Raw genomic sequence first — 27,664 nt, 5'->3', positions numbered from 1 at the left:
ATACAATGTTGAATCTGTGCATTATTTATTTTGCTTCAGTTTTTGCATAACTCTGCAGTGGCGTTTCAGTCGTGGGCATGCAGGAGATGGGAGCACAGGATACGATCCGACACAAACCTTCACTGACCCCTAAATGTACATCAATAATACTAGTAGCAGTGTTCTACCATTACAGCTATCGAGCCAGTCCTACTCTTCGACAGTGAAACGGCTCTGCGCATTAATACGGGGATTCGTTTTTTTGATTGTAACCATCAGATTTTGGCAGTAAAAAAGAGCTAATGGTCATCCATCAGATCGATATTACAGTGCCCCTGGAGCAGTCGTGGAACTATCCATTCATAAGTACAGTAGATGTTCCCCGCAGAAAGAAAACACTCATAATCCCTGCAAAAAAAAAAACATTCATAAGTAACTCTAGTTGGATGCGTACCACCGTACCAGCAAGCTTAAAACCTCCGTGTAGAAAGAAAGGGGGGGAAAATCCACGGTTTATGGGAGCAGTTTACACTGACGGTGATGGGACAGCAACGTCCGCCAATCCAATCCATACCGCACCAAAAACGGAAGCAACACCGGCTTCACGGCAACCACGCCTTGTGCGCACATCACAAAACCCACGCCACACCCACACCCACACCGTCACCGTCCATGAAAAAATGCGGCAAGAAACGCGTGATCATTCATTCATTTCATCCCGATGCAGGCGACAAAATTCATCTGTACTCCATTCACAACGGACACGCCGCTTTCTCCCGTCCAAATGGTACTAGTAATCCACGCATTACATCACATTACATAACATAACATATGCAGCAAGCAACGAGAGGAAGAAGAAAGAAAGATGGCGGTGTCGGGTCGGGTCAAGGTGGCTAGACGTGGGTGCAGGATTTCTTGAGGGATATGGCTTTGCCCAGCTTGGTCGTGTCCAGCCGGACGGTGCACTGCACGTTGTTGTAGAACCTGGGCTTGACCAGCTTGCCCAGCACCAGCGCCCGCGCCCTGATCCTCAGCGTCAGCTGCAGCGGCACCGGCGGCGGGGGCACGCCCTTGGGCCCCGGCGTGCTGCTCAGCCCCGCGCCGCCGCCGTACAGCGGCACCTTGTTGCCCACCACCGTCACCGCCACCTTGCGCTGGCTCTTCCGAGGCTGGTAGAAGTACTTCATCTGCCACACAGATTTTGCGGTATATTTAGATGGTTTTGTAGCTTGAGTTCAATATACGATTTCCACGCAAAAAAAGAAGGAAAATAATAATATGAATTGGATTTCCCGCGGAAAAGGGAGGAAATAAAGAACGGGTATGAACTGGATGACAGCAACTCGGGATGGCGATGTCCTGTTCGAGTTTTTCAACAGTGTTCAGTGGCCTCTGCTTTTGTAGCTATCAGCAGACGTTGCCATGGCTAAATTAACACCCTTTGTTTTGGTCAAGACATGTGCAGCTGTAGTCCAAAGTTCGCATCTAGAAGCCACAGAGCAAGACTGACTTTCTCTTTGGGCTTACAATATGCAAATGTGTGTTCATAAGACTACTGGTTGACGTAAATGCACCGCACAAATGTTTACGTATCTATCAACAAGAAATGAGAAATCAATCGTTCAGGCATGACCTGAATGCAGTACTTATTGTGATTAATTCACAGCCATTTACTTACCAGATTGACTCGGTTGTTCTCCAACTTGAGGCTTACCATTCGATCGATCAATCAGATGAAACCGTTCAAAGAAATCTGTATGAGGAATTAAGGATGCGCGTGCGGGGATGAATGAATGCTTACGTCGCCGGAGGCCATGAGGAGCTGGGAGTAGTAGAGCGTGACGGGCTGCGCCGTGACGTGCACGCCGAAGAAGCTCCCCGTGTTGCGGAACGTGAGCCTCACCGTGGCGTTGATCGTGGACATCTCCGTCGGCACCAGCGACGCGTCCGTCCCCGCCTGGATCACGAAGTTGTGGAACGTCACGCTCTGCGCAATCAACGGGGAGGAATCATCAGTTCTTGCTTGCATAAGAGAAGACGAATCACGAATCCGGCCCAGAGGGAAAGGAAAGGGGAGTACGTACGTTGACGGAGACGACGGGCTTCTGGTTGCGGCTGGCGCCCCAGAGGATGAGGGCGAAGAAGGTGAAGAGCACGAGGAAGGCGGCGACGAAGCCCAGCCCGTAGCGCACCTTCCTGGGGAGCGCGGAGAAGCCGCCGGCGCGGCCGTCGGCGTCGTCGTCGTCCTCCATGAGGAGCCCCTCCTCCTCGATGGCCGCCTCCTTCATCCAGGGGCTGCGGCGCGCCGCCTCGCCGCCGCCACCGCCGCCACCGCCGCGCTTCCCGCCTCCGCCGGCGACCCCGCGGCGGGACGAGCCTGCGGAGGGGACCTTGCCGGAGAAGCGGGAGGAGGAGGACTCCCTGGAGTGGTTCCCGAGCGAGCGCGGCGGGGACGCGGCCGGGGAGGAGTGGAAGGAGGAGGCGGCCGTCTTGGAGTGGTTCTCCCCGTCGTCGTGGCTGGGCGACTGCACGTAGTAGGGCGCCCGCGGCGGCGACGACGGCGCCATGCTCGACGTCACCTCCGAGTCGGTCTTGGAGTGATGCATTGCGAGAGCGTTCGGCGTGCCCGTGCCGTCGTGCGTCCTCGTCGCCGCCCTCTCCCTTCTCTTCTCTTCTCTTCTCCCGTTGGGCGCGGTCGCGTGCGTGGCTGGCTCTTGTAGTGAGCGTGGACGGGTGTGTACTGTGTAGTAGTGCTCGCCCACCTCTATCTGGCGTGCGCGGAGGGTCGGGTCGGGGTGGACGGGACGTGTTGGGAGGTGTGCGTCCGCGTCCGGGGATGACTCACTTCCGGGGGCGGGGCGGGGCGGCAGCACCCGGACCCGGAGGACGCGGATCCGCCGGTGCTATAACGATGGGCGCGGTCCTACGCATTCGTCAACCGTGCCTCCCAACGGGTGGGTTTAGCCGTTTAGGCCACTTGTTTTGCTTAATCTGGGCCGTCAATTCACGATCCGACCGTTGTGCTTACGCACTAAGTTTCCTTCCTTCTAATTGAGATTGACTGGCGGTATACATTTAGTAACGACATGGGGTGGTTGCACCGATGACCAAGGGTTTAGCAGCCGTCATTAGTTTAACGCACTATCAAATCAAGTAATAAGATAACTTAAGAACAAGAAAAGTGGCTTTGCTAATCCAATCGCTATCCGTGTTACAAGTACCGTATCTCACATTTCCTTTTTCAAATTGTTTCCTCAAATCGTAAAATAAAGAGAGAAGAAATCGTCAATGCTCTAACTCATATGGCACGTTTCCGCACAAAAAAAAACTATGGCACGGACTTAACAAGATTTGGATGTCTTCAACCCCAATTTGATCTTCCTTCAACCTTATCATGAACTCCTCTACTTCTGGGTCATTTTGCACACCATGTCTAAGTGCTCAAATTAGACATCAAACTTACCAAAACCAGCGAATAAATGAAAAATAATTTTCTTACGTAGGAGGCATTTCAACAAGCACTTGGTGTGCATCGTGCCATCGTCGCAATTGGGGGTATTGGAGGTCGACGTATAGGGCAGGAGGGAGGGGTGAGTTGGCATTGTCTAGATCACCGGAGAGGGACATGCATCAAAGGTGTCGACACCTTTGTCGATTTTTTCATTGGTGTCGACGACTCGTCCTTGAGCTTTGCCACGGTGCACCGCCTCATGTTTGGCGCATCACGCGGAATATGAGGTTGTCCATGGCATGGGAGGGCACGTCGGCACACTGTTGTTGGTGGGCGGCAACATATTCTCCCGTCGACGCCGCGTGAGCGCGGACGCTAGATTTTCCACGGTTGTCGGATTCGAGGAACTCGAGGAACTTGGCGGTGGGGGTCGAGGCAGAGTTGCAGTGGCCGGAGCACGACAAGGAACGTAGGGAGGGCGGGGGGACACATTCGGGAATGTTTTCGGTTCTCCGGGAAAAAATATTCACGAGAGGATATTAGGGATGAGTTATATGTCTATAATTCCCAATAGTGGTAGTTTTTAGGCTAAATCTTTTTTTGGCACGAATTAGAGTTGCTCTTATCCAAATAGGAAAAAATTCATGAGAGGATATTAGAGATGAGAGGAACGTTGGTGATGACGATGACTTCGATTTCCCCCTTCGGGCGGAAGTATCCCCGGCGGAATTGCTCCGCCGGAGAGCAAAAGTGCTCCTACCTAGCTTCCGCCTTGAGATAGCGGCGCTTCATCCCGAAAGTCTTCTCTTTATTTATTTTTCTAGGGCAAATGGCTTCATATAGGAGAAGATGGGCCACAGAGGCCAGCTATGGGCCCAACAAGCTCACAGGGCGCGCCGGGGGGGCACATGAGCTTGTGGCTCACTGGTGGGTCCCCTTGTAAGGGCATATTTCTCCCTAAGTGGTTTTGGTGATTGATAATAGTGCATTTGCGGACTAATCGTGTGCATTGAGCATTTCAGATATCTCATGTCTAGGCACAAGATGATTCGTTGCCCCTCGGAGCCTATTGAAGACGGCGGTTCTCTATGGTTCTTTTCGGTGGATTTGAGTTGTAGGAAAGCCGTACTATTAAGAGGGGGTCCGCTTCGGAAAGGTTAGGGTGGAATCAACATGTACACATATGTCCTTTGCACCACCTTTCCTTCGCTTCGATGGAGCACCTTCAGTTTATCCATGTCTCTGCGATATGAAGGCTGCCAAATGCTAAAGCTTCTGTGGCGTGCGGTAGTACTACTCAAGGGAGCAGTAGTACTGCATGGGCGTGTGGTAGTACCGCTCATGCAAGCGGTAGTACCGCGCCCAGCGGTGTCCTGGTGAGCGGTAGTACCGCTGCCTCCAGCCCTGACGCTGAAGCATGCAGAAGTAGGTGTGGATGTAATTTTTTTATTTCCGGCCCCACGCGGTAGTACCGCTCCCTGTGACTGTGACCGGTAGTACCGTGCCGGATTTTTTGCACAGTTCCAACCTCAGCGGAAGTAGTTATCGAAGCAATTTATTTCTTCCGCGCTTTTCCAGCGCCAGTTGAGCCCTGCCTTACGGTAGTATCGTAGGGGCTCATGGTAGTACCGCTTCGGCGGTTCTACCACTCATTGCCACGTGCAACAGGTCCTCACCTAGTCACTACCGCGCTAGCGGTAGTACCGCACCCTGGAGCGGTAGTACCGCAACCCTATACAGTACTACCGCGGCTCTGTGCGGTAGTACCGCGCCGCGCGGGCTGAGAGAGGGGATAACGGTTGCATCTTTTCCCCCACTATATAAAGGGGGTCTTCTTCCCCAAGAAGACCACCTCTTCCCTCCCCAAGCTCCATTATTTCTCAAACCTCAATTTTTGCCTGATCTCTCTCCCTAGCCAATCAAACTTGTTGACTTTCTAGGGATTGGTTGAGAAGGCCCCGATCTACACTTCCACCAAGAGAAATTTGATTCCCCCACTAATCCCTTGTGGATCTTGTTACTCTTGGGTGTTTGAGCACCCTAGACGGTTGAGGTCACCGCGGATGCATATTCCATTGTGGTGAAGCTTCGTGGTGTCGTTGGGAGCCTCCAATTATGTTGTGGAGATAGCCCCAACCTTGTTTGTAAAGGTTCGGTCACCGCCTTCAAGGATGCCAATTGCGGAATCACGGCATCTCGCATTATGTGAGGGCGTGAGGAGAATACGGTGGCCCTAGTGGCTTTTTGGGGAGCATTGTGCCTCCACACCGCTCCAACGGAGACGTACTTCCTCTCAAAGGGAAGGAACTTCGGTAACACATCCTCGTCTCCACCGGCTCCACTCTTGGTTATCTCTTACCTTTACTTGTGCAAGCTTATATTATGTTGTATCCCTTGCTTGCTTGTGTACTTGTTGTTGTTGCATCATATAGGTTGCTCACCTAGTTGCATATCTAGACAACCTATTTCGATGCAAAGTTTAATTTGGTAAAGAAAAGCTAAAAATTGTTAGTTGCCTATTCACCGCCCCTCTAGTCAACCATATCGATCCTTTCAATTGGTATCAGAGCCTCGTCTCTTTATTAAGGACTTTGCCGTCCGAAGAGTATGGTTGGCACCACAGATGAGGGGGAAGAGCACTCCGGTGTGAGTCCTCCCTTGTCCGCGGCCGATGGGGGATCCTCGGTCTCTCGTGAGGAGTTCAATGCGGCTTTGGACACATTGAAAACCTCCATGGCGACCGAGGTTAAAGGCATGTTTAAGGAGTTTCTTGAAGGTCTTAAATTATCCACCGCACCGTTGGAAGTGGTTGATCCCACTAACAAGGTGACGGATGCTAACTCCAACAAGGAGGAAGCTAGTAGTGACCAAGTTCCTTTGCCTGGTGGTAAGAGTGGAAGTGGCATCTTTGCCCACGTTGAACCTCCCCTTGCCTATGGAGGAACGGTTCCCTCCACGCATATGAATCATGTTGGTCCTCCTCCTAAGCTTGTGAAAAATGAGGTTTTTGCCGCTTGGGTGTATCACTTTAAACGTCATTTAATTCATAGTTCTACTAATCTTTGGAGAATTATTGAGCAAGGTTTCTACCGGCATGATCCAAGCAACCTCACTCCTAGAGAAGCCGCAGATCATAAATTCAACGAGTTCGCTCTCTTCATTCTCCAAGAAGCTATTCCTCCCGAAGATATTGTGCATCTACGACCCTTCACCGTGGCCAAGGAAGCATGGGGGCATGTTATATCCTTGTACAAGGGAAGCGCAAGCATTCAACGCTCAAACTTTGAAGTGGTGCAAGATGAAGCCGATGAGTTTGCCATGATTGAAGATGAAGAACCTCGAGAGCTTTATCGAAGGTTAACTACTCTCGCGGTCTCACTCCAAGATCATGGGAGCAAGGATACGAATGACAATTGGATCAAGCGCAAGTTTCTCAAGGCCATGATGCCTTACCATAAGGCCATGTCCTCCGTTATCCGTCAAAGGCCGGACTTCCATGCCTTGTCCTCAAGTGAAGTGTTGGATGAGTTTGTTGCAATGAGGATCTTGGACAAGACCGCCGACAATGCGGTGTTGCATGCTCAACGATCAAAGAATTCCAACCTTGATTTGAAGGCCAAGGCTAGTGTGGAAGAAGAGGATGAAGATAAAGAATAGGAGAGTTGCCCTGAAGATACCAAATATGCCTATCATGAGAACATGGCTCTTGCTTCACGACAATTTTGGAGCAAGAAGAACTCAAAGCCCAACTTCAACAAGAACAACTCAAGTGGCGCCAAGGGCAAGCAACGTGTGAGGACATGCTATAATTGTGGCAATGTGAGTCACTTTGTTGTGGATTGCCCGTACGAGAAGAGGGAAGACAATGGTGGCAAGATTATCCGAAAAGACAAGGCCAAGTCCTTCCCAAACAAGAACAACTTCACCAAGAAGACTCCTCCCAAGGGGTTGGTGGCACACGAAGAGTGCAATGAGGATGATGGTAATGAAGAAGATGGTGAGACGGTTGCCATGGCCTCTGTTGCCATTGCAACAACTCCACGGGTGTCCCTCTTCGATTCACCCAACGAGAACATCACCGCCAAGTGCCTCATGGCTAAAGCCACCAAAAATGTAACCCCCAACATCAAAACTACCATTACTACTAATCCTTCTTTGACGGATTGCATTGATGAAAGTGAGGGGACGAAGGAGGAGGAAAATGAATTTGAGTCTTTTATGAGTAAGCTCAAGGGTAAATCCAAGAAGCACTTCGTTGCTCTCTTGGAACAACTTGGTGAAGCCAATGACATGATCGAGGCTCACGAAGAAACTATCTCTAAGATGGAAGGGCATAGTCGTGACTATGCCGATGAGATATCGGATCTCTCTAATGCGCTTGAGGAAGAGCATGGTCATCGTTTGGCTCTTGAGGAGTGAAGGAAATATGCCCTAGAGGCAATAATAAAGTTATTATTTATTTCCTTATTTCATGATAAATGTTTATTGTTCATGCTAGAATTGTATTAACCGGAAACTTGGTACATGTGTGAATATATAGACAAACATAGTGTCACTAGTATGCCTCTACTTGACTAGCTCGTTGATCAAAGATGGTTGAGTTTCCTAGCCATAGACATGAGTTGTCATTTGATTAACGGGATCACATCATTAGGAGAATGATGTGATTGACTTGACCCATTCCGTTAGTTTAGCACTTGATCGTTTAGTATGTTGCTATTGCTTTCTTCATGACTTATACATGTTCCTATGACTATGAGATTATGCAACTCCCGTTTACCGGAGGAACACTTTGTGTGCTACCAAACGTCACAACGTAACTGGGTGATTATAAAGGTGCTCAACAGGTGTCTCCGAAGGTACTTGTTGAGTTGGCGTATTTCGAGATTAGGATTTGTCACTTCGATTGTCGGAGAGGTATCTCTGGGCCCTCTCGGTAATGCACATCACTATAAGCCTTGCAAGCAATGTGACTAATGAGTTAGTTGCGGGATGATACATTATGGAACGAGTAAAGAGACTTGCCGGTAACGAGATTGAACTAGGTATTGAGATACCGACGATCGAATCTTGGGCAAGTAACATACTAATGTATGTTGTTATGCGGTTTGACCGATGAAGATCTTCGTAAAATATGTGGGAGCCAATATGAGCATCCAGGTTCCGCTATTGGTTATTGACTGGAGACATGTCTCGGTCATGTCTACATAGTTCTCAAACCCGTAGGGTCCGCACGCTTAAAGTTCTGTGATGATCGGTATTATGAGTTTATGTGATTTGATGTACTGAAGGTAGTTCGAAGTCCCAGATGAGATCGGGGACATGACGAGGAGTCTCGAAATGGTCGAGACGTAAAGATCGATATATTGGACGACTATATTCGGACATCGGAAAGGTTCCGAGTGATTTTGGGTATTTTTCGGGGTACCGAGGAGTTACGGGAATACGAGGAAGAACTAATGGGCCTCATGGGCTAAGTGGTGGAAGAGAGGAGGCAGGGCGCGCGACCCCCCTAGCCCAAACCGAATTGGACTAGGGGGCCGGCCCCCCTTTCCTCCTTTTCCTCCCTCTCCTTCCTTCTCCTTGTCCCCTTTCCTTTCCTCCTCCTAGTAGGAGTAGGAAAGGGGAGTCCTACTCCTACTAGGAGGAGGTCCTCCTCCTCCTGGCGCGCCCTACAGGGGTCGGCCGGCCTCCCCCTTGCTCCTTTATATACGGGGGCAGGGGGACACCTCTAGACACAACAATTGATCAGTTGATCTCTCCCAACCGTGTGTGATGCCCAACTCCACCATAATCCAGCTCGATCATATCGTAGCGGTGCTTAGGCGAAGCCCTGCGTCGGTAGCAATATCATCATCGTCATCACGCCGTCGTGCTGACGAAACTCTCCGACGAAGCTCTGCTGGATCGGAGCTCGCGGGACGTCATCGAGTTGAACGTGTGCTGAACTCGGAGGTGCCGTGCGTTCGGTACTCGGATCGGTCGAATCGTGAAGACATACGACTACATCAACTGTGTTGTGCTAACGCTTCCGCTTTCGGTCTACGAGGGTACGTGGACACACTCTCCCCTCTCGTTGCTATGCATCACCATGATCCTGCGTGTGCGTAGGAATTTTTTGAAATTACTGCGTTCCCCATCAGTGGCATCAGAGCCAGGTTTATGCGTAGATGTTATATGCACGAGTAGAACACAAGTGAGTTGTGGGCGATACAAGTCATACTGCTTACCAGCATGTCATACTTTGGTTCGGCGGTATTGTTGGATGAAGCGGCCCGGACAGACATTACGCGTGCGCTTACGCGAGACTGGTTCTACCGACGTGCTTTGCACACAGGTGGCTGGCGGGTGTCAGTTTCTCCAACTTTAGTTGAACCGAGTGTGGCTACGCCCGGTCCTTGAGAAGATTAAAATAACACTAACTTGATGAACTATCGTTGTGGTTTTGATGCGTAGGTAAGAACGGTTCTTGCTCAGCCCGTAGCAGCCACGTAAAACTTGCAACAACAAAGTAGAGGACGTCTAACTTGTTTTTGCAGGGCATGTTGTGATGTGATATGGTCAAGACGTGATGAGATATAAGTTGTTGTATGAGATGATCATGTTTTGTTGAAGTTATCGGTAACTGGCAAAAGCCTTATGGTTGTCTCTTTATTGCATAAGACGCAAGCGCCAAATAATTGCTTTACTTTATCGCTATGCGATAGCAATAGTTGCAAGAGCAATAGTTGGCGAGACGACCATGTGACGACACATTGATATAGATCAAGATGATGGAGATCATGGTGTCATGCCGGTGATGATGGAGATCATGACGATGCTTTGGAGATGGAGATCAAAGGCACAAGATGATGATGGCCATATCATGTCACATATTTTGATTGCATGTGATATTTATCTTTTATACATCTTATTCCGCTTTGATTGACGGTAGCATTATAAGATGATCCCTTACTAAATTTCAAGGTACAAGTGTTCTCCCTGTGTATGCACCGTTGCCAAAGTTCGTCGTGCCGAGACACCACGTGATGATCGGGTGTGTTAAGCTCAACGTTCATCCACAACGGGTGTAAGACAGTTTTGCACACATAGAATACTCGGGTTAAACTTGACGAGCCTAGCATATGCAGATATGGCCTCGGAACACTGAGACCGAAAGGTCGAGCGTGAATCATATAGTAGATATGATCAACATAGTGATGTTCACCACTGAAAACTACTCCATCTCACGTGATGATCGGACATGGTTTAGTTAATTTGGATCACGTGATCATTTAGATGACTAGAGGGATGTCTATGTAAGTGGGAGTTCTTAAGTAATATAATTAATTGAACTTTAATTTATCATGAACTTAGTCCTGATAGTATTTGCATAGCTATGTTGTAGATCAATAGCTCTCGATGTTGTTCCCCGTTTATTTTTGATATGTTCCTAGAGAAAAATAAGTTGAAAGACGTTAGTAGCAAAGATGCGGACTAGCTCCGTGATCTGAGGATTATCATCATTGCTGCACAGAAGAATTATGTCCTTGATGCACCGCTAGGTGACAGAACTATTGCAGGAGCAGATGCAGACGTTATGAACGTTTTGACAAAAGCTCGGTATGATGACTAATTGATAGTTTAGTGCACCATGCTTTACGGCTTAGAACCGGGACTTCAAAAAATGTTTTGAACGCCACGGAGCATATAAGATGTTCCAAGAGTTGAAATTGGTATTTTATACTCATGCCCGTGTCGAGAGGTATGAGACCTCTAACAGTACTTTGCCTACAGGATGGAGGAGAATAGCTCAACCAGTGAGCATGTGCTCAGATTGTCTGGGTACTACAATTGCTTGATTCAAGTGGGAGTTAATCTTCCAGATAAGATAGTAATTGTCAAAGTTCTCTAGTCACTATCACCAAGTTACTAGAACTTCGTGATGAACTATAATATGCAAGGGATGATGAAAACAATTCCCAAGCTCTTCGCGATGCTAAAATCGGCGAAGGTTTAAATCAAGAAAACATCAAGTGTTGATGGTTGACAAGATCACTAGTTTCAAGAAAAAGGGCAAAGGGAAGAAGGGGAACTTCAAGAAGAACGGCAAGCAAGTTGCTGCTCAAGTGAAGAAGCCCAAGTCTGGACCTAAGGCTGAAACTAAGTGCTTCTACTGCAAAGGAAATGGTCACTGGAAGCGGAACTGCCCCAAGTATTTGGCGGATAAGAAGGATGGAAAAGTGAACAAAGGCATATTGGATATACATGTTATTGATGTGTACTTTACTAGTGTTTATAGCAACCCCTCGGCATTTGATACTGGTTCAGTTTCTAAGAGTAGTAACTCGAAACAGGAGTTGCGGAATGAACAGAAACTAGTTAAGGGCGAGGTGACGATGTGTGTTGGAAGTAGTTCCAAGATTGATATGATCATCATCGCACACTCCCTATACTTTCGGGATTAGTGTTGAACCTAAATAAGTGTTATTTGGTGTTTGCGTTGAGCATGAATATGATTTGATCATGTTTATTGCAATAGGGTTATTCATTTAAGTTAGAGAATAATTGTTGTTCTGATTACATGAATAAAACCTTCCATGGTCATACACCCAATGAAAATGGTTTGTTGGATCTCGATCGTAGTGATACATATATTGAAGCCAAAAGATGCAAAGTTAATAATGATAGTGCAACTTATTTGTGGCACTGCCGTTTAGGTCATATTGGTGTAAAGCGCATGAAGAAAATCCATGCTGATGGGCTTTTGGAATCACTTGATTATGAATCAGTTGATACTTGCGAACCATGCATCATGGGCAAGATGACTAAGACTCTGTTCTCCGGAACAATGGAGCGAGCAATAGACTTGTTGGAAATAATACATACTGATGTATGCAGTCCGATGAGTGCTGAGGCTCGCGGCGGGTATCGTTATTTTCTGACCTTCACAGATGATTTGAGCAGATATGGGTATATCTACTTGATGAAACATAAGTCTGAATCATTTGAAAAGTTCATATAATTTCAGAGTGAAGTGGAAAATCATCGGAACAAGAAAATAAAGTTTCTACGATCTGGTCGTGGAGGAGAATATTTGAGTTACGAGTTTGGTCTTCATTTGAAACAATGCGGAATAGTTTCGCAACTCACGCCACCCGGAACACCACAACGTAATGGTGTGTCCGAACATCATAACCGTACTTTATTAGATATGGTGCAATCTATGATGTCTCTTACCGATTTACCACTATCGTTTTGGGGTTATGCATTAGAGACAGCTGCATTCACATTAAATAGGGCACCATCTAAATCCGTTGAGATGACACCAAATGAACTGTGGTTTGGCAAGAAACCAAAGTTGTCGTTTCTTAAAGTTTCGGGTTGCGATGCTTATGTGAAAATTTTCATCCTGATAAGCTCAAAACCCAAATCGGAGAATTGTGTCTTCATAGGATACCCAAAGGAGACAGTTGGGTACACCTTCTATCACAGATCCGAAGGCAAGACACTCGTTGCTAAGAATGGATCCTTTCTAGAGAAGGAGTTTCTCTCGAAAGAAGTGAGTGGGAGGAAAGTAGAACTTGATGAGGTAACTGTACCTGCTCCCTTATTGGAGAGTAGTTCATCACAGAAATATGTTCCTGTAACTCCTACACCAATTAGCGAGGAAGCTAATGTTGATGATCATGTAACTTCAGATCAAGTTACTACCGAACCTCGTAGGTCAACCAGAGTGAGATCCGCACCAGAGTGGTACGGTAATCTTGTTCTGGAGGTCATGTTATTTGACCATGATGAACCTACGAACTATGAGGAAGCGATGATGAGCCCAGATTCCGCGAAATGGCTTGAGGCCATGAAATCTGAGATGGGATCCATGTATGAGAACAAAGTGTGGACTTTGGTTGACTTGCCCGATGATCGGCAAGACATAGAAAATAAATGGATCTTCAAGAGGAAGACGGACGCTGATAGTAGTGTTACTATCTACAAAGCTAGACTTGTCTAAAAAGGTTTTTGACAAAGTTCAAGGTGTTGACTACGATGAGATTTTCTCACTCGTAGCGATGCTTAAGTCTGTCCGAATCATGTTAGCAAATTGCCACATTTTATGAAATCTGGCAAATGGATGTCAAAACTACATTCCTTAATGGATTTCTTAAAGAAGAGTTATATATGATGCAACTAGAAGGTTTTGTCGATCCTAAAGGTGATAATAAAATGTGCAAGCTCCAGCGATCCATCTATGGACTGGTGCAAGCATCTCGGAGTTGGAATATACGCTTTGATGAGTTGATCAAAGCAGATAGTTTTATACAGACTTGCGGTGAAGCCTGTATTTACAAGAAAGTGAGTGGGAGCACTACAACATTTCTGATAAGTATATGTGAATGACATATTATTGATCGGAAATAATGTAGAATTTTCTGGAAAGCATGAAGGAGTATTTGAAAGGAGTTTTTCAAAGAAAGACCTCGGTGAAGCTGCTTACATATTGAGCATCAAGATCTATAGAGATAGATCAAGACGCTTGATAAGGTTTTTCAATGAGTACATACCTTGACAAGATTTTAAAGTAGTTAAAAATGTTACAGTCAAAGAAAGAGTTCTTGCCTGTGTTACAAGGTGTGAAATTGAGTAAGACTCAAAACCCGACCATGGCAGAAGATAGAAAGAGAATGAAAGTCATTCCCTATGCCTCAGCCATAGGTTCTAAAAAGTATGCCATGTTGTGTACCACATCTATTGTATACCCTACACTGAGTTTAGCAAGGGAGTACAATAGTGATCTAGGAGTAGATCATTGGGCAGCGGTCAAAATTATCCTTAGTGGAATAAGGATATGTTTCTCGATTATGGAGGTGACAAAAAGGTTCGTCGTAAAGGGTTACGTCGATGCAAGTTTTGACACTGATCCAGATGACTCTAAGTCTCAATCTGGATACATATTGAAAGTGAGAGCAATTAGCTAGAGTAGCTCCGTGCAGAGCATTGTTGACATAGAAATTTGCAAAATACATACGGATCTGAATGTGGCAGACCTGTTGACTAAGCTTCTCTCACAAGCAAAACATGATCACACCTTAGTACTCTTTGGGTATTAATCACATAGCGATGTGAACTAGATTATTGACTCTAGTAAACCTTTGGGTGTTGGTCACATGGAGATGTGAACTATGAGTGTTAACCACATAGAGATGTGAACTATTGATGTTAAATCACATGGCGATGTGAACTAGATTGTTGAATCTAGTGCAAGTGGGAGACTCAAGGAAATATTCCCTAGAGGCAATAATAAAGTTATTATTTATTTCCTTATTTCATGATAAATGTTTATTATTCATGCTAGAATTGTATTAACCGGAAACTTGATACATGTGTGAATATATAGACAAACTTAGTGTCACTAGTATGCCTCTACTTGACTAGCTCGTTGATCAAAGATGGTTGAGTTTCCTAGCCATAGACATGAGTTGTCATTTGATTGACGGGATCACATCATTAGGAGAATGATGTGATTGACTTAACCCATTCCGTTAGTTTAGCACTTAACCGTTCAGTATGTTGCTATTGCTTTCTTCATGACTTATACATGTTCCTATGACTATGAGATTATGCAACTCCCGTTTACCGGAGGAACACTTTGTGTGCTACCAAATGTCACAACGTAACTGGGTGATTATAAAGGTGCTCTACAGGTGTCTCCGAAGGTACTTGTTCAGTTGGCGTATTTCGAGATTAGGATTTGTCACTCTGATTGTCGGAGAGGTATCTCTGGGCCCTCTCGGTAATGCACATCACTATAAGCCTTGCAAGCAATGTGACTAATGAGTTAGTTGCGGGATGATACATTACGGAACGAGTAAAGAGACTTGCCAGTAACGAGATTGAACTAGGTATTGAGATACCGACGATCGAATCTCGGTCAAGTAACATACCGATGACAAAGGGAACAATGTTATGCGGTTTGACCGATAAAGATCTTCGTAGAATAGGTGGGAGCCAATATGAGCATCCAGGTTCCGCTATTGGTTATTGACTGGAGAACTGTCTCGGTCATGTCTACATAGTTCTCGAACCCGTAGGGTCCGCACGCTTAAAGTTCTGTGACGATCGGTATTATGAGTTTATGTGATTTGATGTACCGAAGGTAGTTCGGAGTCCCGGATGAGATCGGGGACATGACGAGGAGTCTCGAAATGGTCGAGGTGTAAAGATCGATATATTGGACGACTATATTCGGACATCGGAAAGGTTCCGAGTGATTCGGGTATTTTTTGGGGTACCGGGGAGTTACGGGAATACGAGGAAAAAGTAATGGGCCTCATGGCCCAAGTGGTGGAAGAGAGGAGGCAGGGCGTGCGATCCCCCTAGCCCAAACCGAATTGGCTTAGGGGCCCCGGCCCCCCTTTCCTCCTTTTCCTCCCTCTCCTTCCTTCTCCTTCTCCCCCTTCCTTTCCTCCTCCTAGTAGGAGTAGGAAATGGGAGTCCTACTCCTACTAGGAGGACTCCTCCTCCTCATCCTAGCGCTCCCTACAGGGGCCGGCCGGCCTCCCCCTTGCTCCTTTATATACGGGGGCAGGGGGCACCTCTAGACACAACAATTGATCGGTTGATCTCTCCCAACCGTGTGCGGTGCCCCCCTCCACCATAATCCACCTCGATCATATCGTAGCGGTGCATAGGCCAAGCCCTGCGTCGGTAGCAACATCATCATCGTCATCACGCCGTCGTGCTGACGAAACTCTCCGCCGAAGCTCTGCTGGATCGGAGCTCGTGGGACGTCATCGAGTTGAACGTGTGCTGAACTCGGAGGTGCCGTGCGTTCGGTACTTGGATCGGTCGGATCGTGAAGACGTACGACTACATCAACCGCGTTGTGCTAACGCTTCCGTTTTCGGTCTAAGAGGGTACGTGGACACACTCTCCCCTCTCGTTGCTATGCATCACCATGATCCTGCATGTGCGCAGGAATTTTTTGAAATTACTGCGTTCCCCATCAAGGAGTCACACAACGATGACCATGCTAAACTAAAGAAAGATCTTGATCATGCTCTTGTTGTCTCTCGTGTGCTCAATTCTGATAAGGCCAAACTTAGGGTTGACCATGCTAGACTCAAGGAGGAGTTTGATCTACTTGACAAGGCTCACAAGGCCTTGAAGAGTGCTAATGCTAGCCTCAAAGAGTCTCATGATCAACTACAAGTGAAGCTAACCAAGGAGAAAGCCACATTTCCTCATATGGTTTTAATTGATAATGCAAATGCTACTAACCCGTGTTGTGATCATGTGCATCTTGTGGAGGAGAATGCCAAGTTGAAGGAGCAACTTGAGAAAGGCCTTGTGTCTTGCATACAAGGTGAGAAGAACCTCAATGACCTTTTGAGCAATCAAAAGGAAGTTGTGGGCAAGGAGGGGATTGGGTTTGCACCCAAGTCCAAGAATAAGAAAAAGAATGACAAGACCAAACAACCTCCTCCTCTCAAGCAAACGTTTGTGAAGGAGGGAGAGGGTACTTCTAAGGAGAAGAAGAACAATGTGAAGGGTGGTGGTGTCAAGAAGGGCAATGCCACTCCTTCCAACAAAGCCAGCGACTTTAACCCTTCTTATGTGTTATGTCGTGCTAGTGATGGGCATGTTTATGCCAAATTTATTGGTTCTTCTTATGAGTACATTGAATGGTGTATTTAGGTTCCTAAGAACCTTGTTGCTAACATCAAAGGACCCATTACAAAATGGGTACCTAAAACCAAACATTGATCTCTTGTAGGTGTTTGCTTCCGGTGGGGGATCATGGTTGCTTGATAGTGGAGCTACAAATCATGTGAGGTGGTCAGGGTGGAATGGACCCCCCCTCTATGGTGGTGGCTAGTCCTATTTATAGTGGCATTGGTCCTCTTCCCAAAATGTAGGCGGGAAGGGATCCCACAACGGCCAAATTTGAAGGGAGACAACTAGTACAAGCTATCCTGACAAAAGTAGTTTTCGCCTGCAAAAGGCTCTGGTGGTGACGCTGCAGTGGGCTCCGTGATGAACTCCGTCCTGCCGTCCTGGCGGTCTTGGTCTCATTGCACCGAAATGGAAACCTTTGCTTGATTCCTCGGGACTCCATGCCTGCGCTTGCCTCCTTTGCACCAAAGAGGAAACTGGTACATGATACGTTTCCAACATATCTATAATTTTGGATTGTTCCATGCTGTTTTATTATTAATCTTGGATGTTTTATAATCATTTTATAGTCATTTTTTGGTACTAACCTATTGACATAGTGCCAAGTGCCAGTTGCTGTTTTCTCCATGTTTTTTACATTGCAGGAAATCAATATGAGACGAAGTCCAAATGCCACGAAACTCCATGATGATTTTTATGGTTCAGAAGGAACACATTGGGCCCTGGTTGCATCCAGGGGGAGTCCCGAGGAGGGGACAACCCACCAGGGCGCGCCAGGAGGCCCAGACGCGCCCTCGTGGGTTGTGCCCACCTCGGGTGCCCCCAGACCGCCTCTTTGCTCTATAAATACCCCAAAAATACCAGAACCCTAGGGGAGTCGACGAAATATTCATCCAGCCGCCGCAGAGTCCAGAACCACCAGATCCAATCTAGACACCATCTCGGATGGGGTTCACCACCTCCATTGGTGCCTCTCCGATGATGCGTGAGTAGTTCTTTGTAGACATTCGGGTCTGTAGTTAGTAGCTAGATGGCTTTCTCTCTCTCGCTGAATTCTCAATACAATGGTCTCTTGGAGATCCATATGATGTAACTCCTTTTGCGGTGTGTTTGTTGGGATCGGATGAACTTCGAGTTTATGATCAGTTATATCTTTTTATATCCATGAAAGTTATTTGAGTTTCTTTGATCTCTTATATGCATGATCTCTTATAGCCTCGTATTTCTTCTGCGATATTTGGGTTTTGTTTGGCCAACTTGATCTATTTATCTTGCAATGGGAAGAGGTGCCCGGTAGTGGGTTCGATCTTACGATGCTTGATCCCAGTGACAGAAAGGGAACCGACACGTATGTATCGTTGCTGCTAAGGATAAAAAGATGGGATCTATATCTACGCAATAGATAAACGGATCTTGTCTACATCATGTCATCATTCTTATTGCATTACTCCGTTTTTCCATGAACTTAATACACTAGATGCATGCTGGATAGCGGTCGATGTGTGGAGTAATAGTAGTAGATGCATGCAGGAGTCGGTCTACTAATCTTGGACGTGATGCCTATGTAATGATCATTGCCTGGATATCGTCATAATTATTTGAAGTTCTATCAATTGCCCAACAGTAATTTGTTTACCCACCGTTTGCTATCTTTCTCGAGAGAAGCCACTAGTGAAACCTACGGCCCCCGGGTCTTCTTCCTCATATATTTGCTTGCGATCTAGTTTTCCTTTGCATTTTTATTCAGATCTATTAAACCAAAAATACAAAAATACTTTGCTGCACTTTATTTTATTTGCGATCTATTATTTCAATCTATTACCGATTTCTGGCATCGTTACCCGAAAGGGATTGACAACCCCTTTAACACGTCGGGTTGCGAGGTGTTGTTATTTGTGTGCAGGTGTTGTTTATGTTGTGTTGCTTGGTTCTCCTACTGGTTCGATAACCTTGGTTTCTTCACTGAGGGAAATACCTACCGTCGCTGTGCCGCATCATCCCTTCCTCTTTGGGGAAATACTGACATAGTCCTAGCAGACAGGAGCTTTTCTGGCGCTATAGTCAGAGAGCGATCAAAAGGAATTTCGGGCGCCATTGTCGGGGAGGATCTTCAACATAACCAGGTTCCTAATCACAAATCTCATCTCCTCGCAATTTACATTATTTGCCATTTGCCTCTTGTTTTCCTCTCCCCCAATTCACAAAAATTTGCCGTTTTATTCGCCTCTCTTTTTCACCGATCTCTTGTCTCTAGTCCCGATGGCTAGCATCCCCACTCCTCCTTTGTCACCAGATTTTGAAGTTATTTACTTCAAGCAAAGACAAGGAGAAAATTTGAAAGATGCCTGGTATAGGCTTATGGAACCGTATCGTGTTTCCAATCTAAAGGGGGATTCTAAGGTTTTGCCTCGTAATTTTTACATAGGATTAGCTTTGCATCATAGACAACTTCTTGATTTTGCCGCTAAAGGAAATTTTATTGAGCTTGATGCTAACGCTGCCTATGAAATTTTGGAAGGAATTTTGGGAATTCCTCCTCAAAAGAAGGGGTTTTCCTTTACCCCTGAGGGAGTTCAAATGTTGGATAAACTTGGTGATTTTCATAAACATATGGTTGAAATACAGAAATATAATGAACCCCTCAAGCACCTCAATGGTAGTATCAATCGCACGAATACTTTGATTACTCTTTGCAACAAGCGATTGGATATTTTGGATCTTAAGATGGTTTCTTTGTCAGAGAATTTAGGGAAGCGTAAAGAGCCTCCCGGGTTTGAGAAAACCCTTACAAAAGTTGCCAAAACTTCGGAAGACAAAACTTAGATCCTAGCTTTATGCCTAGGTAAGGGCGTAAAACTATAGCGCTTGTTGGGAGGCAACCCAATGAATAAGTTTAATTTTTGCTTTTTGCTTTCTGTTCTTGTGTGTTTACAAAATTATGCTACTGGTATGATTGTGTTTTTTGTGTTTTAATTAGTGTTTGTGCCAAGTAAAGCCTTTAGGATCTTCTTGGGTGATAGTTGTTTGATCTTGCTAAAAAGACAGAAACTTTGCGCTCACGAAAATAATTTTCATAAATCACAGAAAATTGATTTTGCCCTGATTATTTTTGAAGAAGATTAATATACAAATTACCCTGGTATTCCTAATTTGGTAGAATTTTTGGAGTTCCAGAAGTATTCGCAAAAGTCAGATTGCTACAGACTGTTCTGTTTTGACAGATTCTGTTTTCTTTGTGTTGTGTGCTTATTTTGAAGGCTCTATGGTTTTCTTTGATGAGTTTTTACCATAGAAAAGTTGGAATATAGTAGATATAATACAAAAACAAAATATGAATTGGTTTGATAAAGCACTTATAGTAGTGATTTATTTTTCTTACACTAACGGATCTCACGAAGGTTTTGTTGAGTTTTGTGTGATTGAAGTTTTCAAGTTTTGGGTTACCTTACAATGGATGAAAGAAGGATAGAAGAACATAAGCTTGTGTATGCCCCGGCATCCCAAGATATTATACAATAATGAGCAACCAACTAAGCTTGGAGATGCCCCCGAGTGGCATCCCCTCTTTCTTCTAACGACCATCGGTATTTTACTCGAGGCTATATTTTTATTCGTCACATGATATGTGTTTTGCTTGGAGCGTCTTGTATGATATGAGTATTTGCTTGTTTATTTTGTGTTTTAAGTCATCAATCCTTGCTGGACACACCTATTTGAGAGAGCCAAAAATTATATCATGACTTGTTAGAATTGCTCTCTATGCTTCACTTAAATCTTTTATGAGCTAGGACTTGCTCTAGTGCTCCACTTATATCTTTTTGAGCACGGCGTGCTTAGTATTTTTGAAGAAATGCTCTCTTGCTTCACTTAGATTTATTTGAGAGTTACTAAAATTTTAAAGAAATTCTCTATTGCTTCACTTAAATTATTTTGAGAGAAAGAAAATTTGTTATGCTCATGATCTTCACTTATATTTGTTTGAGCTTATGAAAAGAAACACATGAAAATTAGTCCCAAAGTGATACATATCCAAGAAGGATAGAGAAAAAGAAAAGAAAAATGTCATGAAGATCATTGGACATAATAAACTTGATTCTTAGTAATAGTTTTGAGAGATGATGATGTGATATGTGAGTTATGTTGATGAGTAATTGTGCTCTAGTAAGAATATTGGTGTTAAGGTTTGTGATTCCCTATGCAAGTACGAAAGTAAATAGTCATGCAATGAAAATTATATCCTACTTGTGGTGCATTATTCGGTGTTAATTATGCTTAATGCTTGCTTACGAGATTATTCGTTTCTTGGTTGATCGCTTCTCAATCTTTTTGCTAGCCTTCATTTTGCACTAAGTATGATCTCTACTTGTGCATCCAAAATCCTTTAAACCAGTTTTGCCACATGAGTCCACCATATCTACCTATATGCGGTATTCTTTTCCCATTCTAAGCAAATTTGCATGTGCCATCTCTAATTTCCAAATAAACTTCTCTTTTGTGTGTTTGTTTCGCTCGCGGAACGGTAACGGGTGACTAATATTTTCCATGTTGGATGTGTTGTTCTCACGATGAGTGTTTATTCATTTGTCATTGCACGAGAGTAAGGCAAAGGTCTTAGGGATGCCCAGTCCCGAAACGCAAAAATGAATTTACTTTATGTTGTCAAATAATAAATTCCTTGGGAAGTGTTGGTATGGAGGGCACCCGTGGATACGGTTAGCCATGGAAAGTGAAAGTATGGTGGAAAAAGGAATAAACTTTATTTTCTGTTTGGGAACCGCCTATGGCATATCTAGCATGGAAAGTGTTCGGAACTCTGAGTCGTTTTCGTTGGTGGGATGGATACACCTCCCAAAATGTTTTTATCTCTAATTTTTTTGCTTTGAGCTCTGGCACCTCTACAAATCCCTACTTCCCTCCGCGAAGGGTGTTTCTTTTACTTTATGCAATTTTTATTTTTATTTTGAGTCTCCATCTTCTCTCATAAAAAGCACCAACTAGGAGACAATATGATCGTACTTAAGTATTGGGTGTAGCTAATATTCGAGTGTGTTTCATGAATGGATCAATGTTTGAGCATGATGGGCTAGGGATAACTTATTTTAGCATTGATATTTTGAAAGACATGGTTGCTTGTTTATATGCTTGAGTATCTAAATTATTATGTCAAAACTAGACTATTGCTTTGAATCACATAAAAGTCCAAATGTCCATGCTACAAAGAAAAGAATATGATATGACATGATAAACAACACTCCACATCAAAAATTCTGTTTTTATCACTTACCTACTTGAGAACGAGCAAGAGTTAAGCTTGGGGATGCTGATACGTCTCCAATGTATATATAATTTTTTATTGTCCCATGCTGTTTTATTATCAATCTTGGATGTTTTATAATCATTTTATAGTCATTTATATCATTTTTTGGTACCAACATATTGACATAGTGCCAGGTGCCAGTTGTTGTTTTCTCCATGTTTTTTACACCACAGGAAATCAATATCAAACGAAGTCCAAATGCCACGAAACTCCACGATGATTTTTATGGGCCAAAAGGAACACATTGGGCCCTGGTTGCACCTGGGGGAGTCCCGAGGAGGGGACAGCCCACCAGTGGGCGCCAGGAGGCCCAGGCGCGCCCTGGTGGGTTGTGCCCACCTCGGGTGCCCCTGGACCGCCTCTTTGCTCTATAAATACCCCAAAAATACCATAACCCTAGGGGAGTCGACGAAATATTCATCCAGCTGCCACAGAGTCCAGAACCACCAGATCCAATCTAGACACCATCTCGGATGGGGTTCGCCACCTCCATTGGTGCCTCTCCGATGATGCGTGAGTAGTTCTTTGTAGACCTTCGGGTCCGTAGTTAGTAGCTAGATGGCTTTCTCTCTCTCGCTGAATTCTCAATACAATGGTCTCTTGGAGATCCATATGATGTAACTCTTTTTGCGGTGTGTTTGTTGGGATCTGATGAACTTCGAGTTTATGATCAGTTATATCTTTTTATATCCATGAAAGTTATTTGAGTTTCTTTGATCTCTTATATGCATGATCTCTTATAGCCTCGTATTTCTTCTCCGATATTTGGGTTTTGTTTGGCCAACTTGATCTATTTATCTTGCAATGGGAAGAGGTGCCCGGTAGTGGGTTCGATCTTAGGGTGCTTGATCCTAGTGACAGAAATGGAACCGACACGTATGTATCGTTGCTACTAAGGATAAAAAGATGGGATCTATATCTATGCAATAGATAAACGGATCTTGTCTACATCATGTCATCGTTCTTATTGCATTACTCCGTTTTTCCATGAACTTAATACACTAGATGCATGCTGGATAGCGGTCGATGTGTGGAGTAATAGTAGTAGATGCAGGCAGGAGTCGGTCTACTAATCTTGGACGTGATGCCTATGTAATGATCATTGCCTGGATATCGTCATAATTATTTGAAGTTCTATCAATTGCCCAACAGTAATTTGTTTACCCACTGTTTGCTATCTTTCTCGAGAGAAGCCACTAGTGAAAACTACGCCCCCCGGGTCTTCTTCCTCATATATTTGCTTGCGATCTACTTTTCCTTTGCATTTTTATTCGGATCTATTAAACCAAAAATACAAAAATACTTTGCTGCACTTTATTTTATTTGCGATCTATTATTTCAATCTATTACCAATTTCTGGCATCATTAACCGAAAGGGATGACAACCCTTTAACACGTCGGGTTGCGAGGTGTTGTTATTTGTGTGCAGGTGTTGTTTACGTTGTGTTTCTTGGTTCTCCTACTGGTTCGATAACCTTGGTTTCTTCACTGAGGGAAATACCTACCGTCGATGTGCTGCATCATCCCTTCCTCTTTGGGGAAATACCGACGTAGTCCTAGCAGACAGGAGCTTTTCTTGCGCTATAGTCAGAGAGCGATCAGTACATGCTACCTCTTGAGCATGCGTTGGTTTTTCCCTTGAAGAGGAAAGGGTGATGCAGCAAAGTAGCGTAAGTATTTCCCTCAGTTTTTGAGAACCAAGGTATCAATCCAGTAGGAGGCCACATGCAAGTCCCTCGTACCTACACAAAAAGAAATAAGAACCTTGCAACCAACGCGATAAAGGGGTTATCTATCCCTTCACGGCCACTTGCAAAAGTGAGATCTGATAGAGATGATAAGATAATATTTTTGGTATTTTTATGATAAAGATTAAAAGTAAAGAGTGCAAAATAAACGGCGTCGGAAATAACTAGTTGTCGGGAGATTAATATGATGGAGAATAGACCCGGGGGCCATAGGTTTCACTAGTGGCTTCTCTCAAGATAGCATAAGTATTACGGTGGGTGAACAAATTACTGTCGAGCAATTGATAGAATTGAGCATAGTTATGAGAATATCTAGGTATGATCACGTGTCGTTTCCCTTTCTGTCTACTTGTCGCGGACGTGATGCCTATATACATGATCATACCTAGATGTTCTCATAACTATGTTCAATTCTATCAATTGCTCGGCAGTGATTCGTTTACCCACCGTAATACTTATGCTATCTTGAGAGAAGCCTCTAGTGAAACCTATGGCCCTCGGGTCTATTCTCCATGATATTAATCTTCCAACACGTAGTTATTTTTATTACCTTTTATTTTACTTTGCATCTTTATTTCTCTTTATCATAAAAATAACAAAAATATTATCTTATCATATCTATCAGATCTCACTCTCGTAAGTGACCGTGAAGGGATTGACAACCCCTTTATCGCGTTGGTTGCGAGGTTCTTATTTGTTTGTGTAGGTGCGTGGGACTTGAGCGTGATCTCCTACTGGATTGATACCTTGGTTCTCAAAAACTGAGGGAAATACTTATGCTACTTTACTGCATCACCCTTCCCTCTTCAAGGGAAAACTAACGCAGTGCTCAAGAGCACACGCACACACCCGCCCAGCCCCCGCACGCGAGACGCGTGAGAAAGAGGGACGGGCAACTGCCGCTCCTCCAGAACCAGGACCAAAGCGCAAGAGAGAAAACAAAGGGGAAAGTCGGCTTGGCAACTGAAAACACGCGAACTCCAAATTTCATTAAAAATGTTGCAAACCAACTACAGAAAGCAAACGAACAGCAGCGTCCGGCACCTAGTCTAGTCTTCTCACCAGCACGGAGCTAAGTGCTGCCACTAGGACATGGGAGGGAGCCCCCGAGGCCGGAGGGCAGCACTCTGGAGACTCCGGGGCGTGTACACCCCACTCATTATTACGTGAGAGTGTCACGAGCGGAGACCTTCACAGGCACTGGGCCTTGCTTCATGGATAGAACTTCCGGAGGTGTTGGATGTTCCAGGCATTCTAGATGGGGATCCCGTCCTGCGTCTCCAGGCGTGCGGCACCAGGCCTGGAGACGCGGGCGACCTTAAACGGGCCCTCCCACATGGGTGAGAGCTTATGCAGCCCTTCCCTGGAGAGCACCCGCCGTAGGACGAGATCACCCACCTCGAGCGTCCTGGAGCAGACGTTGTGGCAGCGATACCGCCGCAGCGCCTGTTGGTACCTTGCCGCTCGGAGCGAGGCTTGACGGCGGTGTTCCTCCCCCAGCACGAGGTCCATCCCCCGCGTGGCGTCCTGGCGTGCCTTGTCAAACACCAAGACCCGCGCGGAGTGATGCCTGACCTCATGTAGGAGATCTGCTTCAGCTCCGTAGACGAGGAAGAATGGAGTCTCGCCGGTCAGCTTGGTTGCGGTGGTGCGGATGGACCACAGCACGGATTGGAGCTCATCCAGCCAGCCCCTACCGTAGGCTTCGAGCTTCTTCTTGAAAATCCTTGCTTTGAGGCCCCTCAGGACCTCTGCGTTTGCGTGCTCGGCTTCGCTGTTTCTCCTGGGGTGTGCCACTGAGGCATGGCATATCAGCGTTCCAAGATTAGCACAATATATTTTGAAGAGATTGCTAGTGAACTGTGAGCCGTTGTCGGTGATGATGCGATTAGGGACTCCGAACCGGCTCACAAGGCCCTTGATGAACTTGACCGCCGAGCCAGCCGGGATGGTACGGACTGGCTCCACCTCCGCCCACTTGGTGAACTTGTCAATGGCGACGTAGAGGTAGCCGTAGCCCCTGGGCGCTCGAAGGAACAGGCCCAAAATGTCCAGCCCCCAGACCGCAAATGGCCATGAGAGCGGGATAGTCTGGAGGCCCTGAGCAGGCTGGTGGATTAGCTTGGCATGGAACTGGCAGGCTTCACAGGATTTCACTAGCTCGGTTGCACCGTTGAGTGTTGTGGGCCAGTAGAATCCGTTGTGGAATGCCTTGCCCACCAAGGTGCGCGATGACGAGTGATGTCCGCAGTCCCCACTGTGTATGGCGGTTAACAGCTCGCACCCCTGCTCCCTGGAGATGCATCGCAAAGAAACATCGTTTGGCCGTTTTCGGTATAGCTCACCGTCATGGATGCAGTAGGCTGTGGCCTGCCGAGCTACGCACTCCACGTCTTCCTCCTTTTTCGGTAGGGTTCCCTGTAGCAGGTACGCCTTGAATTCTTTGGTCCAGCACCCCTCATGAGGCTCGAGCACGAGGAGCAGGCGTGCTCCTGAGGTCGGGCCATAGGCAAGGGCTCCTAAGGTTGGTGACGTGGGGAGCTCCTCCTGAGGCGGCGCCGCCTCCGCAGCTGGAGGGGACGCTGAAGGCTTGAAGAGCCGCTCCTCGAAGACGCCGGGCTCCTGGGGTAGGCGCCTGGACGCCCTTTTGGCAATGTCGTCGGCTTCCTTGTTCGTGCCGCGAGGCACGTGCTGCAGCTCCAGGCCCAAGAATTGTTTCTCCATTTTGCGTACCTCTGCCAGGTATGCCTCCATGTGTTCATCCTTCGGCTCGTACACTTTGTTGGAGAAGTTGACGAGGAGCTGAGAGTCGCCCTTGATGGTGAGACGCTTCACACCCAAAGCAGTCGCGGCCTTGAGGCCGGCGATCAAGCCTTCGTACTCCGCGATGTTGTTGGAGACCTTCTCGCCGTGTTGGAAACAGATCTGCACGGCGTAGTAGAGCTTGTCTTGGGTGGGCGAGATGAGCACGGCTCCAGCCCCCGCGCCCTGATGTGCGAAAGAGCCGTCAAAGTACATGACCCAGCCGTCTGGTGCTTTGCTCCCTGGCAAGAGGGACCAGTCCTCCCCTGCTTCGGGCCTTGGGGCGTCGGTCCATTCCGCTACGAAGTCGGCGAGCGCGGTGCCCTTGATGACCCTGGTGGTGCTGAACTCCAGTTGGAATGCCTACAGTTCGATGTTCCATTTGGCGACCCTTCCCGCAGCATTGGGGCTCCGGAGCACCCTCTCCAACGGGTAAGCTGAGACAACCTTGATGGGGTGACCTTGGAAGTAGTGGTGCAGCTTGCGCAAGGCAACGAGGAGTGCGAGCAGAAGCTTCTGCGGCATGGGGTAGCATGCTCACGCGTCACGCAGTACCGTGCTGACGAAGTACACCGGGTGCTCGACGAGGGCGGAAGTGTCGGTGGAGCCTGAGACCTCCTAAGGCTGGGACGTCTCCTGAGGGTGGGACATCTCCTGAGGCTTGGGGTCCTCAGGAGTTGGGTCGCCCGTCGGGGCAGGTGTAGCCTCTGGAGC

General features: G+C 46.2%; 1 non-coding gene across 1 annotated transcript; it reads right to left on the bottom strand.

Annotated features, from left to right (window-relative positions):
* Window positions 1-660: 660 nt before the first annotated feature.
* On the bottom strand, window positions 661-2,816 carry LOC109740484 (uncharacterized). Its single transcript, XR_005768367.3, has 3 exons — window positions 2,064-2,816; window positions 1,781-1,966; window positions 661-1,166 (listed from the first exon to the last, which is right to left on the bottom strand). It is a non-coding gene; the product is annotated as an uncharacterized protein (transcript).
* Between the last annotated feature and the right edge of the window lie 24,848 nt (window positions 2,817-27,664).

Source organism: Aegilops tauschii, chromosome 2, assembly GCF_002575655.3.
Source record: "Aegilops tauschii subsp. strangulata cultivar AL8/78 chromosome 2, Aet v6.0, whole genome shotgun sequence".
In the NCBI taxonomy this organism is placed as follows: Eukaryota; Viridiplantae; Streptophyta; class Magnoliopsida; order Poales; family Poaceae; genus Aegilops; species Aegilops tauschii.
Note: the sequence above shows the minus strand (reverse complement) of the source record. Positions and strands in the feature narration are given on the sequence as shown.